At 42.1% G+C, this 16,200-nt stretch overlaps 1 protein-coding gene across 5 annotated transcripts in view; it reads left to right on the top strand.

Moving 5' to 3' along the window:
- Positions 1 to 16,200, top strand: part of CDH12 (cadherin 12) — a 1,227,746-nt gene that overhangs the window by 962,432 nt on the left and 249,114 nt on the right. The gene's annotated exons all lie outside the window — the stretch shown is intronic.

Raw genomic sequence — 16,200 nt, 5'->3', positions numbered from 1 at the left:
CCTGCTGACTGTGATGTAGAGGGTCAAAGTTGACCCTCATGATGCACTATGGGGGCAAATTGAGCTTCTGGAGAAGTTTGAGGTTCTCCGCGAATGCGAACCACCGAAGTTCGCCGGGAACCGTTCGGGCCATCTCTAATGACAACCTGCAATGCAGTCAGTTTACATTGGTAGCTAATAGGAGGGTGAGAGGCAGTAGAGGATAGAGGGGTCTAACATGCAGTGATCCACGGGATCACAAAGAGTCAGACATGACTGAATAGCGACTGAACAACAACAATAGAGAGGTGCCTACGTTACATTTACAAAGTAGAGTGTATGAGTTTTCTGATTCTGTTTTTCTTAGCATGTGAAAGCTATCTGATCACAGATGTCAGGGTAATGTTTATTGCATGTTACTCATATTTGCAGTGGCATCGCAAAGGAGCTATGGGCCCCTGTGCATTTTGCTTCGCGCCCCCCAGCATGGAATACATAACAATTGATACAGCGCACCAAAATCTGCCAAGGACATCCATAGTGTCAGAGGTGCAAGAAGAGGTTGGGGAACAGTTTGTTGATGATTACTACTATCCAAAGGATCTGTAGAAGGAATCATTACCAGCACAGGACCAATAAAGAGCTAATTCTGCGGTTGGTACTACTACTACTTGGTTGAATACTACTCTGAGCCCCTCTGGCCCAAAGGCCCTGGTGTGCTCGCAACCTGCACCTTGTGTTGCTAGGCCACTGCATACTTGCCAAGTTTTAGTGGCTTTTTAAGGATTATAAATACTATCTGAGATTACAATTATGTGATCAAAGCAGAGTTTAGGAAACGCATCCATGGAATAGCATACTCTTTCTTTTTCTCCCCTTCCCAACAATCAGCTGTCCTTTATTTTCTGAATGATTGGAGGACTTTTTGCAGGGACAGCAGATAAGAGGCAGATAATGTTGTATAGCAGACACAAAGAAGTTAAACTAACAGTATATCAATATGACCGTAATCTTTTTAAGAGTAACAAAGGCAGCAAATATGGTCAGGCAGCAGGACAGGAGGCCATCAGAAAGTTCAAGGATGAACATTTCAGCATATAATAAAAATATTTTGTAATAAAAGCATTTGTTTTTCAGCCTGACCAGGTAGAAATATATACTGTCTGTAATTCACAAATTTTAACGAGTACTGCTCTGAAACGTAACGTTTAAGTGCAGGACTATTTCTCTGATGGAGTACAGATATTGCAAATTTCAGCTAATGCAGTACAAACCAGTACACAGAGGACAAATCTTCATAAACTGTCAATGTTTATCAGCTAAATGCTTTTTATAGATAAGCCCTGCAGTGCTGACATAATATGCAGGCTTCAGACAAATTGATCTCACAGTCCACAATTATATGTTGTGTGTTTTGAGGACTCAATCTTTCATTCATGCCATGCACCACACAGGACAGCTTGCTAAATGAATATTAAATTAATTGATTTTCTTGCGAGTACAACCAGATTGCTAATGCAATGCCCTTTTTGTGTTTTTTGTGTTTGTTTTTTAATAAGAATAAAATTCATGACTTTATATTGATACTTATTTAAAAAGTTGGTAACATGTAGTTCACCTCAACGCTCAAATCCAAAATAAAATGGTTTACAAGAAAAAATATTTAAAAGAAACATCATAACTTATTGTAATAGCAAGTATAAATAGTCTGCAGCACGGCACCACAAAATCCTTTTGCTACAGACTTTCCATAGCATTAATACAGGGGTGCCCACACTTTTTTGGCTTGCGAGCTACTGTGCAACCTGCAGAGTCCATGAGGCCTACCTGCCCCCACCCAGCATACATAAGGTTTCTTCTCACCCCCCCCCCCCCCACCCAAAACCTAGTGAATAGCAGCAGCAGGAGTCTTCTCCCCTACATGTCCTGAAGCCCCCCCCCCCCCCTTTCTATCCCAGCAGTTCAATCCACCCCCCTTCAAACATAGCAAATAGCTTCAGAATCCTCCTAAAGCTATTTGCCCAAACATGTGTCAATTTTCAAAAGGCTGTAACTGCGTTTGGAGATAAAGATGGGGGCTAGAGTCCAAAAGGTGCCGTTGGAAAGCCCAACTCCTCATCTACCTCCCCCTGAAATTTGGGACCCTTAACCCCAAGGGCCCAGGAACTGTAGGAAACCGCCAATTGCTAGAGCTAATTCTAAGGGCCAAGTTGGCCAGAAAGCTCCCCAAGGGCCCTGCAGCCAAACCGCCCGTTCAAATCCCACCAAACTCAGCATGCTTACTCTGGTGGCCCCCAGGGACCCTCACACTAATCTGGGGAGAAGACAATGCATACGCAGGCAGCCTGGAGGGGAGGAGAAGCTGTGTGAGTCACACAGCTTGGAGGGGAGGAGACTTGTCTCCTCATGTGCTTCTCTCCCCTTCAGTCATGCCTCCCCTTTAGCCATGCCTCTCCCCTCTTTTCACTGATGCTGATAAGGCATCAAAATCTGACAGCCGCGGCTGTGCAGCTTCAAATTATGACAGGACGCGCCCACCTCATCAGGTGGTCGCAATCGAACGGTAGATCACGATCAACCTATTGGGCACTCAGGCATTAATAGATCTAAAATCTATTAAAAAGATTAGGCCTAATCTTCTGATATAAAGCACACCATGTCAAATTACTGTTTTCCGGATTTTAGTATATTTTTAAGAATGAATATTTATCTCAAGGGGCATACAAAGGCCCTATGTAACGATCGGTGTCAGCAGAGAATCTGATTATTGGTGATCTGCAGTATCACCAAGAATACAGATATATACCCGATTATTGATGATCTGCAGAATCACCGATAATCCAAGTATAACTAACCTCTAGGCACCTATATAGTGTGAGTGTTTGGTGCAACAGTAATGACTTTGAGTTAGACCACCCGAGGAGCAGGTGGTCTTTGGCAGTATGGGCGATACCGCCCTCTGGGAAGTGCAAAAACCTTCCAGCAGCCTGAGACCTCCAAAGAGGTGGAGCCCCAGGCTGAAGGTAGGAAGGACCTGTGAGTGAGTGACACCTGAAAGGTGGATGTCACTAGCAGGTCTGGAGACTATCTCTAATGGAGAGAGATAGCTCTCAAGGTCGGGCAAGCCGGGTTGGCAACACACGGACAGACAAGGTACAGAGACAGAAGGCTGATTCGGTATCCAAAGGCAGGCAAGGTTGGCAACAGATAATCAGATATGCGTAGGTACTGAATCAGAAAGCAGAGGGATAGTCAGAAATGCAATAGGTCATAACAGATATCAAAACATGCCTAGTCTTGGGTGTGAGGTCCGTGGTCTCAACAACCTGGAACTAGTCTTGAGTATAATATGATGGACACAGTATCCCTAGTCTTGAGTGTGAGGTCCATGGTCTCGACACCCTGGAACTAGTCGGAAGTATAACAGAATGATAACACAGAGTCCCTAATCTTGGGTGTGAGGTCCGTGGTCTCGACACCCTGGAACTAGTCTGGAGTATAACACAAAGATAATACAGAGTCCCTAATCTTGGGTGTGAGGTACGTGGTCTCGACACCCTGGAATTAGTCTGAAGTATAACACAATGATACACAGAAGTAATCTGGCTCAGTGTGAATTCCCAGGTCCTCCTGGTTCTAACACACTGTAGGATCTGACTAAGGTCTGAGTGCTTTCACGTAAGTGTTCGCAATGGCAGACAACCTGAGACTGACCAGCAGTAACTATATATAGAGCGGCGCTCTCCGGCGCCACCCATCAGTGATCAACCAATAGTCACTTGCTCTGAGGTCAGCTGACCAACCTGGTCAGCTGATCCCTCCTTGGTTGTCATAAAGGTTCTGCCTCTCAGCGTACGTGCGCGTATTCCTCAATCTGTGTGAACTAACAGACCCAGCCACACCAGATGCACGCTGCTGCGTGCAAACCTCCACGCTGGATGCTGCCAGTACACACGGCGGCTTTTCCGCGTTCTATTACACCCTATTAGTTACACCCATCAGGATCCATTCTGTTCAGGGTTGCCAACCTAATTTTTAATTTTAGACGGACAAAATCCCCAAAAGAGCAGGACACCTATAATTTTGGACGGACAGGGGGCGGAGTCAAGGGGCGGAGTCAAAAGCTCACTTTTAAGTTGAGTTGTTAGTGTGGCTAAGCGCTGGAAATTTATTTTTTTTGTATTTATATAGCACTGACATCTTCCTCACCTTATTACAGAGTATCGTCATGTCACTGACTGTCCTCAGAGGAGCTCACAATATAATCCTATCATAGTGATAGCCTAATGTCCTGCCATATTATTATTATGTATTTATATAACTCTGACATCTTCTGCAGCACTTTGGTGTCATCAGAGGAGCTCGCAATCTAGAAACCTGCTTCTTCATCTGCCACATAAATGCAGTTCAAAGCAGCTGCAGTGATGTTGCGCGTCCCCAGCCCTGTGTAGACCTGGGGGGTTAGAGATCATAATATACACATAAAAGCTCATGGCTGCCCCCCACTAGTGATGTCGTGAACCACCGATTTTTGGTTCGTGAACCCTGTTCGCGAACCTCCGCGGAAAGTTCGGTTCGCGAACCGCAATAGACTTCAATGGGGATGCAAACTTCAAAATTTACAAAAATTTCTACTGGCTAAAAAAATTATAAAAAACATGTTTCAAGGGTTCTAATACCTGGAGCTCCCTCCTTCCTTTATACCTATCATCTCCTCCCTCCGGTAGGGACTTATCTGCCAGGGAATTCCAGAATTTCAAAAGCCAGCTTACATACCATGGCTGGGGATTGAACCCAGGTCTCAGTGTATGGTAGGTAACTAACATATCCATTATACCACCAACACTTCTAGCTGAAGCTAGCCTAGCATGTACAATTTATGCTCAATTCAAAAGAAAAATTAGACAAGACAAATAACATTTATATCGTTATTTTCTCCTGGTGGACTCAAAGCGCCAGAGCTGCAGCCACTAGGGCACGCTCTATAGGCAGTAGCAGTGTTAGGAAGACTTGCCTAAGGTCTCCTACTGAATAGGTGCTGGCTTACTGAGCAGACAGAGCCTAGATTTGAACTCTGGTCTCTTGTGTCAGAGGCAGAGCCCTTAACCATTACACCATCCAGCCACTGCTTAAGCATATGTAGGCAGGCATGGCCTTGCCTTTCGTGTTCAATAGTTTTCAAGAGAAAAATTAGACAAGACAAATAACATTTATATCACACTTTTCTCCTGGCGGACTCAAAGCACCAGAGCTGCAGCCACTAGGGCACACTCTACAGGCAGTAGCAGTGTTAGGAAGACTTGCCTAAGGTCTCCTACTGAATAGGTGCTGGCTTACTGAGCAGACATTTAAATCCAGGTCTTCTGTGTCAGAGGCAGAGCCCTTAACCATTACACCATCCAGCCACTGCTTAAGGATATGTAGCCAGGCATGGCCTTGCCACCACCAACACTTCATGCTGAAGCCAGCCTAGCATGTACCATTTATGCTAAATCCATTTATGCGCAAAAATACAATTCCGCGGAAAGCGGTGACCATCCCTACGAGAGAGAGAGAGAGAGAGATGAATCTACCTGGCTATCTGGGGTTCTCTTTGGACAACTGTTGAACACGAAAGGCAAGGCCATGCTACATATCCTTAAGCAGTGGCTGGATGGTGCTACATATCCTTAAGCAGTGGCTGGATGGTGTAATGGTTAAGGGCTCTGCCTCTGACACAGGAGACCGGGGTTCAAATCTTGACTCTGTCTGTCGAGTAAGCCAGCACCTATTCAGTAGGAGACCTTAGGCAAGTCTTCCTGCTACTGCCTATAGACCGTGCCCTAGTGGCTGCAGCTCTGGTGCTTTGAGTCTGCCAGGAGAAAAGTGTGGTATAAATGTTATTTGTCTTGTCTTGTCTTGTCTAATTTTTCACTTGACAACTGTTGAACACAAAAGACAAGGCCATGCCTGGCTACATATCCGTAAGCAGTGGCTGGAAGGTGTAATGGTTAAGGGCTCTGCCTCTGTCACAGGAGACCAGGGTTCAAATCTCGGTTCTGTCTGTTGAGTAAGCCAGCAGCTATTCAGTAGGAGACCTTAGGCAAGTCTTCCTAACACTGCTACTGCCTATAGAGCGTGCCCTAGTGGCTGCAGCTCTGGTGCTTTGAGTCCGCCAGGAGAAAAGTGTGATATAAATGTTATTTGTCTTGTCTTGTCTTGTCTAATTTTTCTCTTGTTGAACACAAAAGACAAGGCCATGCCTGGCTACATACCCTTCAGCAGTGGCTGGATGGTGTAATGGTTAAGGGCTCTGCCTCTGACACGGGAGACCAGGGTTTGAATCTTGGCTCTGTCTGTTCAGTAAGCCAGCACCTATTCAGTAGGAGACCTTAGGCAAGTCTTCCTAACACTGCTACTGCCTATAGAGTGTGCCCTAGTGGCTGCAGCTCTGGTACTTTGAGTCTGCCAGGAGAAAAGTGTGATGTAAATGTTATTTGTCTTGTCTTGTCTAATTTTTCTCTTGGATTGAGTTTGGAGCTTGGACTAGTCTTGGCTAGTAGTGTCGGTGGTATAATGGATATGTTAGTTACCTACCATGCACTGAGACCTGGGTTCAATTCCCAGCCACGGTATGTAAGCTGGCTTTTGAAATAATGTAATTCCCTGGCAGATGAGACTCTTCTTCCTCTGGTAGGAGGGAGGAGGGAATAGGTAGAAGGGAGGAGGTAAGCAGTGAAGCAGCTGTTCCTTAACTACTTAGTGTAGGCAGACAAGTGAGTCAAATGGCATAAGGGCCTTGCTTGGAGGAGGAGGGGGGGGGGGGGCAGGCCTCGAGCAGTGTGTTTGGCAACAATGTGCCTGCTGACTGTGATGTAGAGGGTCAAAGTTTTGCTCAATAGAGCATTATGGGGCGAATCGAACTTCTGCAAAAGTTCGCCTGGTGGAGGCAAACATGAACCACCAAAGTTCACCTGGAACCGTTAACTGATCGCTACATCTCTACCCCCCACAAGCACATCATATACAAACCTCCCTTAGGGAGAGGTTTGTGTCAGATTATGTTCCTCAGGTCCCTAAAGTCAGTCATAGAATTATGATTTTTTAAAAAGCCAGATACTCACCCAAGGAGAGGAAGGCTCTGGGTCCTATAGAGCCTTCCCTCTCCTCTCCTGGTTCCCGTTAGAGCGCTGGCTTCTCTGTAGCAGCATTCCACCAATTCAGTCAAATGCTGCTGACTCCGCTGCCGAAGGGAGGCTTTGGAAGCCTGAGTGCTCCTGAAGACGGGCCGCTGCATACCGCACACGTGCAAGCACCCTCTCTTGCATGTGCAGTATGGATGGAACCGCCGGTCTTCGGGAGGACTCAACTCCTGAAGTCCCCCATGGAGGGCCTTTCAAACGTGGAAGATAGTACTGCACCGAGGGGACCGGGAGAGGAGAGTCTAGTTTCTATTGGACCTAGAGCCTTCCCTCTCCAGGTAAGTATTTGGCTTTTTTTTTTAATCAAGACTCCCAATGACTTTAAGTCCTGCAGTGTGACTGTTGAAGGGGAAGGGAGGACAATACAGATACATGCAGCTCATTGACAGACCCCAGTCCCAGATTCAATCACGCTATACAACAGGAAGTGGACCTTGATCAAATAAACACAGAACTTCTGCTGCTGCTATACATCTGAGCAGCTCACAGGTTTATTTGCTTCCCAAATATACAGTAATGCCTCTGCTTTAATGATTGCTTTGCCTTTTCAGACCTGACAGTTACACAAAGCTGAGCTGGTGTCTTGCTCTCTTGCCCCTGCTTCACTACCCAAACAAAAGTTATCATCGGCAGTCTCACTAATTGATCTGTCTGGAGAAAGGCTTCTCTCAGTCCCCTGCCCCCATACCTCCTGCGGGACACATCATTACACAGCAGTGCCATTTCTTCGCTTTCACCAGCTCTGTCATAGCTGACAGAGCAGATCACATTCCCTGCATGTTTGGCTGCCAAGATGAAGCAACACCAGTTGCACGCAGCAGAAGAGGAATTGTACAGTAGTGAATAGCTAGAGAGAGCGCTCTCCTCTCTGGAACTGCCAGGACTTGGAGGCTGGGCTGTGGGGGGGGGGGGGACGTGGCACACTCGGCTGGCTGTCTCTCTCACTTCTATTTGCTGAAGAGAGACGCTGCTGAAAAACAAAGCTTCTGATTGGCTGCAGAGAGGGATAAGGGGGCAGCAACCTGAGGCTTCTGTTGCGGCCACCCGGAATGCTTTTAGTCATGATCCCGGTGTCTGCCGGGCATGCGCACAAGAGAATGTGCCGCAGCTGGCAAATCACAAATATTTTGATGGATGCAAATTTGTAGATACGGACAAGTACGGACAGGGGAAATAATAAGGCATATGGACGGACTGTCCGTATTTTGACGGACGGTTGGCAACCCTGATTCTGTTAGTGACATTGCAGGTGACGAGTGCTGTACAGGTATACCTGAGCAGTATGTACTGTTATGAAGCAGGAAGGTGGGACAACAGATCAGCACATGATGGAGTGGCTTCTGGTGCCGAAAGGCAAGTTAAGGAGGGGAGCAATACCCTCATTCTTTACTGCTGCAAACAGATTTAATATATTGGATCTGTAGGTGATCTCCATGGGCACCTGTACATACTTTACATTCTTGACCAAGATGGCCTCAATGGCTTGGTCTAGTGTGTATGTGAGATATTAGTTGGGATGATACTGTCAGGGACCTCATGGCCTATATCTAATTCACCTTTTCTCTTAAGTTTTCTCCTAGGAGGTAATTTTTCTACTTCTGGGTAAAATAAGTTTTCGGAAATGTAAAAAGTACCAAAAAAAAAAAAAAGTGAAAAATTACTGTCAAAATGTGAGTATTTGCTTGCTTTGATAAGGTGTGAAATTATCACCTAGGAAAGAACTTAGGAGAAAAAGTGAATTGAATAAGAGGCCTATAGCTTTCAAAAGCTTTTTTTATGGGCTATCTCATCTTATCTGGTTGCCTACTTAATTTAAATACCATGTTTTTAGTACTGAGCAAGAAGAAAAGTGATTCAAAGTAATGTGTGATATCACTTTGTTAGCCTAATTTACAATATAGTCGTTTTTCTAATTGTTTTCTGACAAAAAGTTTACAGCAAAGGAAGTGTAAAAACAAATGATGAAAATGTTGATTTACAAAGCTGTGTTATGTGTAATAGGGCACAGTGTACAGTATGTACAATGATTTACATGTGCAAAGTCTTACCACTTAAAACCTAGTGTCTGTTAAATATATAATATTTAAAATGACAGGCAAATGGGCAAACAATGTATGAGCACACACAGATGCTGCACCTGTTATCTGCTCACTCGCCTGTTATTTCATGCATTATATATTTTATGGATGTTCAGTTTTGGGTAGTAAAACTTTATGTGTGTGAACTTTTATGCATAAGCAGTGCACTAAATTATTGTATATAAGTTGATTCATTACAAAGTAATTTTACCTCTGTTGTTGTATCAAAATAATATGCTTTAAATGAAGGCTGTGATCATTTAGTAATTAGTAGTTAATTTTCCAGCTTTTGTCATACCTCCATACCCATAGGCCTCTTTCACAGTGCGACGTTAAAGTCGCACGTTAGAAAATGTTTCAACGCAAACTAACGCACAGCAATATGTGTGACATTCACAGTGCACACGTTCCGTTTGTGTGTAGCATTATTAGAAAGTGCTGCATGCTGTGCGTTCTACACGTTATTAGCTGCGTTGGACTGTTTGCACATGCTTAGTAATGACTTGGAAGCATACTTTTCATTGCCTGTATGCTCTACTGTATGCAACGATAACGGGGCATTAAGTTGTGGTGCGACTTTTTTGGGGCGTTGCTTTGTAATTTGCGTTGCGACTTTAATGTTGCTTCAAAATGCAACATACTACTGTGAAAGAGGCCTCAGAGGAGAAAGGTGGATAATTAGTAAAGCAAAAATATTGGGACAAAAGAAATGCCACTGCCATACCCACTGCCATACTAATTCACACCTCCAGTGGCATATACCCTTTTAAATCACACAGTTTATTGTATTACTATATTTTCTTTATGTTAGTATTTGAAAATAAATAATGCAATCATATCATTATTTGCCACCTAGTAGACTTCCTATGAGAGTATGATTGGTACTAAGAACACAGTAAAACAATCACATAGCAAAAACAGATCTAGTAAATCAGTTTTAGTTTTTGAAACTGACTTAAGGTGGCCATACACTGGTTGATTTGCCATCAGATCGACCAGCAGATAGATCCCTCTCTGATCGAATCTGATCAGAGAGGGATTGTATGGCTGCCTTTACTGCAAACAGATTGTGAATCAATTTCAGCATGAAATCAACTCACCATCTGTGGAGCTGCCCCCGTCGCCCCCCCCCCCCCCCCGCCAGCTATACATTACCTGCTCCAGCCGGCGCGAGTCCCCCGGTCTCCGCTGTCTCTTCTCTGGTCTGGGCTCCTCCAGCTTCACTTTACTTCCTGCCGGGGGAAGTTTAAACAGTAGAGGGTGCTCTACTGTTTAAACTTCCTGCCGGGACAGGAAGAAGTGAAGCCTACCGGACTCAGAGCCCAGCGTGGAGACAGAGCAGCGGTGACCAGGGGACTTGGGCTGGCAGAACAGGTCATGTATTGCCACTGTATTGCGTTGGTCATCGGGCATTCGAACGCTGCTATTGATGCACTCCAAACCCACCGGCGATCGAGCAAAATCTTCCACACAGACAGGAATGACGGGAATCGACGGGAACTATCGATTTTGGGCAGAAATCGATTGTTCGGTCAGCGTTTGTGCGACGATTTCACAGCCGATTCAATCACAGTGATCGAATAGGCTGTGTATCGGCAAGAAAATCGGTAAGTGTATGGGCCCCTTTATAGTAACTAGTGTGTGAATTGTATACCCAAAGAACCAAGGTTAGTTTTAGTGATGGAGGTAGCACTATTCTGAATTGAAAAATGAAAATGTAGACTTTGCTCATGAAGTTTCCATGACATGCTTATGATGTAGAATTGGAATAAATGTGTGACTGAGGATGGAAGTAATGGGGCTTGCTTTTTGTCCAAAAACGTTTTCACTAAAAAGTGTCTTTCTCATCTCAGAAAGTTAGGAAATATGGCCTATATGCAATTAACTTTTCTCCCGAGTTTTCACAACTTGTCGATAAAATGCCTTTTAAACGACCATCAAGCAAGAAAATACTAAATATATATTGTGTGGAACTTTGGTACTTTTTCAATTGCTAAATGCTGAAAAGTTATTTTGAAGAGAAGATATAAAATTATCTCCTAGGCTTACCACAACATTGCATCCCCAGCCTGAGTTTAGGCATAGGAAATCCAAGCAGATAGATGGGGCGACATCTGCATGAGAATTATTACAGTGTTATTGTAAAACAGAATATCCAAGCAGCTCAGGGTGACCAAGAACCATTAGGAAATTATAGGGAACTAAAAGAGGCTGAAAAACCCTCATACCAAAAAGCAATGCTCAGTGTAGTTTGCCTTCTTAAAACAGAAGGTATTTGCGATAATTCAGGTGTAAAGGATACCCGAGGTGACATGTGACATGATGAGATAGACATGGGTACAGTGCCTTGCACACAAATAACTATGCTGCTGTGTCCTTTTTTTTCTCTGCCTGAAAGAGTTAAATATCAGGTATGTAAGTGGCTGACTCAGTCCTGACTCAGACGGGAAGTGACTACAGTGTAACCCTCATTGATAAGAAATTCCAACTATGAAACACTTTCCTAGCAGAAAATGGCATATGGGAACAGGAAAGAGATAAAAAGGGTCACTTGTTCGTAGATTTTAGCTCTGGCATACTTCAATGAATGTATCATTAAGCAAAAATAATAAAACAGTTAAAACTTAAAAAGTAGATTTAAACATAAAATAAAACTGGAATTTCTTACAAAGTCATTTTTAGGAAAAGGAAGATAGATACAATTGTTTATTTCATTAGTTTATTTTCATCTTGGGTGCCCTTTAAGTGAGCAACTGTGGGAAGCCACTTAAAGCTGAATTATCACAAATACCTTTTATTTTAAGAAAGCAAACCACACAGAGCTATTTTAATTCTGGGATTTTTATACCCAACTATTAGCTCCAATAAGAAAGGGCTGGTTGTTAGTTTTAACACCTAATGGGCACTGCTGATTAGCATACAAAAGAGGCCTGAATAGCAATGCTCAGACAATGTAGGTGAAGTGACTGCACTAAGAAAACTGCAATTGTTTGATCTGTATTGATTGTTACAACTATTCCGGATTGGTTATGGTGTACATTAAATTTGAAAAGGTGCCCAGGAATTCGGGCTCCTAGTATTACCGATAGTGAAATGTCTGTAATTTTACCCATATTCTACTACCAACTAACTAAGCTAATTCTCACACTAACCTTTCCCCACCAAATACTAACACTAACCCCCCCCCACTTACTCCTAATAACATCCTACCACCCCCCCCCCACACTCCTAACCCTGAACTCCCAGAGCTGGGTTCAGTAAAATAATAGCCAAAACCAGGTGGACGGTAATTTACTAAGCTGCAATATTTGTGTTACTCTGCTGTACAGTACTATAGCCGAGTGCCCACTTCAAGTTGCGGCACCAAAATTAACCTGCTGGCACTCGACTATAATATAGCTGAGTGCCCATTTCTGTTACATTTCCTCTACACCACCACAGCACTATTCTTTGAGTACGGCTCAATGGCTATATGATAGCCGAGCTCTGGAGCAGGTGCCTTGTAAATATGATACAGTAGGTACCGTTATAGCACAATTCACATCGCGATCTATGCAGCTCCCGAATTACCAAGCAGCCAGTTCCCAAATTTCCTGTTTCGTGGGTATGTGGGTTCCATGAGTTTGGGGCATTGAGGAGTATCTGGTCTCATAATAATTGATGTATCTTTTATAGACTTATTTTAATTAGCAATTTCTTTATTATGTAAATAAGCTATGAATTTGTTAATAGTGCCTGCAAAACTAAATATAGGCAACGATTTTACTGTTCACAAGATTTGGGGTGGAAAATGTTGCCTTGCCTGGTACACAAAGTTGGCCAGAGATGGCCCTGATTTATAGTATCTTCCCTTTTTTAGCATCTCTGCTCTCAGGTGGGGTTTAAATAATTGCAGAATCTGCATTGTTGTGGTGCTATAAATTCATCAGCCATTCAACAGACCAGTGTGCTCATACTTGTAAAAACCTGGTATAAACCTGGTATAAAACCAGCACTAACAAGCCACGTCTTATCCAATAGCTAATCTATCTATTCTCTCCTTTCGCTAACTACTGTATTACTACTAATAGTTGCATTACTAAATAAGTTATTATTAAAGCCACACACAGATGTCTGTGTAGTAAGCCAAAGCCTCTTGTATATTAGGCTCTGTGCTACTACATAGGCAAAGCCATACTTGCGCAGGTTCAGTACAGCCACACTCCTGCACAAAGAGGAGAGCAGCTTAACATTTCAGAGGGTCCCAGGTGGCAACTGTGCTCTTCAGTAGGGCATGGGGGGCCTGTGGGGGATCCAGGGGCTTACCTCCTTATGGATTAAGTAGCAATCTTTTTTATTTAAATCTGTCTTCGATAGTGATAATTGTAATCAGCTAATTACGATTAAGCAAAATTTTTCATACATTTTCACAATTACGCCTATATGTAATAACGATTTGTAAATTCAATTGATTTTGCATAGTCATTCGAAATTTTGTGTAACATTTCACGTAATTTTTGCTTAATTTCATGCCTCCGAGTGAATAGCAAAGCCCCATACAGGTTATTGACACCAAAATTAAGGAGAATAGGGGGTACAAGTCAAAAAAATATTTTCCAAAAAGAAATTGTAGTCTTTGAGAAAATCAATTTTAAAAATGCAAAGAAAAAATTGTTTTTTAAAAAACTCTGAAAAATGACAGTTTAAAAACCATTTTTCTTTGCATTTTAAAAATCAAATTTCTCAAAAACTACAAGGTCAATTTTGACACATTTTTCCCCTTGTAGCCACTGTTCTCCTTAACATATATAGCAATTTTGGTAGCAATAGCCTGTCTGGGAGTTTTGCTATTAACCGCCAAAGTTGGCGCACAATTTTGTGAAATTATGCAAACGTTTTGTGAAAAATGACACAAAATTATGAATTATTTCTATTATATTTTCACATTATGATTATGATGCTTAATTGCGAATTTCGATGCAAAATTTTGGCCCACCACTGGTCTTGGGTTCTCTTTCATTAGATTTTTCTTGGAGGGGGAATTTATAAAATCATGTATAATTGGCTTTTGTCGGTTATTTCCTATAATATAAAAATAAATATGAGAATGAGCCTTAATTTTTTATTTTCTGCTCGGTGTGAAGCTGCTTTTCTTTTCACCTTTTCTTCATAATTAGACTAATAAGCTGTTAAAAGCCAGATGCAACTAGACATATCTAGTGACTGGCCATAGTAGTAATTCTGCAAAGGAACTGGTAAGGCGATCAGCTTGAGCATGTTGCACCTGGGCAGCATGGTGGCATAGTGGATAGCACTCTCGCCTTTCAGTACTGGATCCACAGTTTGAATCCCATCCAGGGGCACTATCTGCTCAGAGTTTGTTTGTTATCCCTGTGTCTGCATGGGTTTCCCCGGGCACTTAGGCTTCTTCCCCCACCCCAAAAACATACAGATAAGTTAACTGGAATCCCCTTAAAAAATGTTCCTAGACTACGATAAACATATGACTATGGTAGGGATTAGATTGTGAGCACCTTCTGAGGGACAGATAGTGACAATAATATATATACTGTAAAAGTGCTGCAGAAGATGTCAGATTATATAAATACCATAATAATAATAATAATAATGGTATAATTACTGTAATAATTGCCATTATCATAACATTTCAGAGTAGTATATTACATTTCACTTAGAAATGAGAGAAAATCAAATAATACTATTTGTTTAAAAAAGTGTCACTCAAACATCTATTAGATTATTTTATTCCATTCATTTTTTTACACATTAAAAAAGTGAAAAAATATTTAAAAACATTTATTAAAAAAACACATACGTAAACACAATAAAATAATAGCACAATATGTATATATAATATTATAAAGGTTTTATAAAATCTTTAAGAATGTTTCTACTTTGAAGGTAAAGACCAGCTGCTCAGCTGTTTCAGCTGTTTTCTTCTAGGCCTAAATCTATTTATTTATTTTTTAGGAAAAAAGTAAAACCCAAGCATTTTTGCAACAGAACATTTATTATTAGGTTAGAGAAAAGGTGGTTACAGCAATACAATAACGCAGCATACACTGGAAAAGACAAAGTAAATATATGGCAATACTCTAGATGTATTTCTTTTCACAAATAGGAAGCTACCAGTTGGTAAAATCATTATCTATAGAGCTGACTGCCTGGTATTGTTACATTATAAGTGAAAGGGACTTGACAACATTGTATGCTTAAGATGAGTATGCTATTGATTTAGAGGATTGCCTGATTCATTCAGAGGAGCTGCCATTTTATGGCATTTACACAAACAATTAAACAATAGGTTACGTGTTATGTATACATCTTCAACTCACCAAAAATAGCCACAGTAGGAAATACTTCTTTTGTGGATAAACTTGCAGCACGTTTTCTTCATGCTGAGTGCATTTTAACCTTTTACACTACAATGCTTTCTTTACTCAACCCAAATATACTGTATATACAGTAGCCACTGATGAAAATTGCTGTTTTCTAAGTGGACTACTAACTTGACCATTCCAGGCATTTCTAATGCATACTTGGTGGTTTTTGTAAGTATTCACCTTTGGTGGCAATCCCTAAGATTTGTCGGCCAACTCAGAGTCTCGGCATGAGGGTGGTAAGCAGAGGAAAACCCTTTAAGCATGTGGCCACTTACTCATTCAACCAGCCTGCACGGATGCCAACCAGCCTGCATTGCAGACCTAAATTGCAAGGGGTAGGGATAGCACGTGCTTGCAGGCACATCTCCTGCTTACCCCCAACTCCTATATGTTTAGCATAAGGAGGAGGAGAGATGCTTATTGACGTCAATGGAAATTTAAAAAAAAATCACATTTTTACATGTTATTATTATTATTATTTATTGTTTTTTTTATAAAGCGCCAACATATTATGCAGCGCTGGACATTAATTTAGGTTACAGACAATATTTAGGGGTGACAAACAGCAATATGACCATA

Source organism: Hyperolius riggenbachi, chromosome 5 (assembly GCF_040937935.1).
Source record: "Hyperolius riggenbachi isolate aHypRig1 chromosome 5, aHypRig1.pri, whole genome shotgun sequence".
In the NCBI taxonomy this organism is placed as follows: domain Eukaryota; kingdom Metazoa; phylum Chordata; class Amphibia; order Anura; family Hyperoliidae; genus Hyperolius; species Hyperolius riggenbachi.
This window is presented reverse-complemented; position numbering and strand designations above follow the sequence as displayed.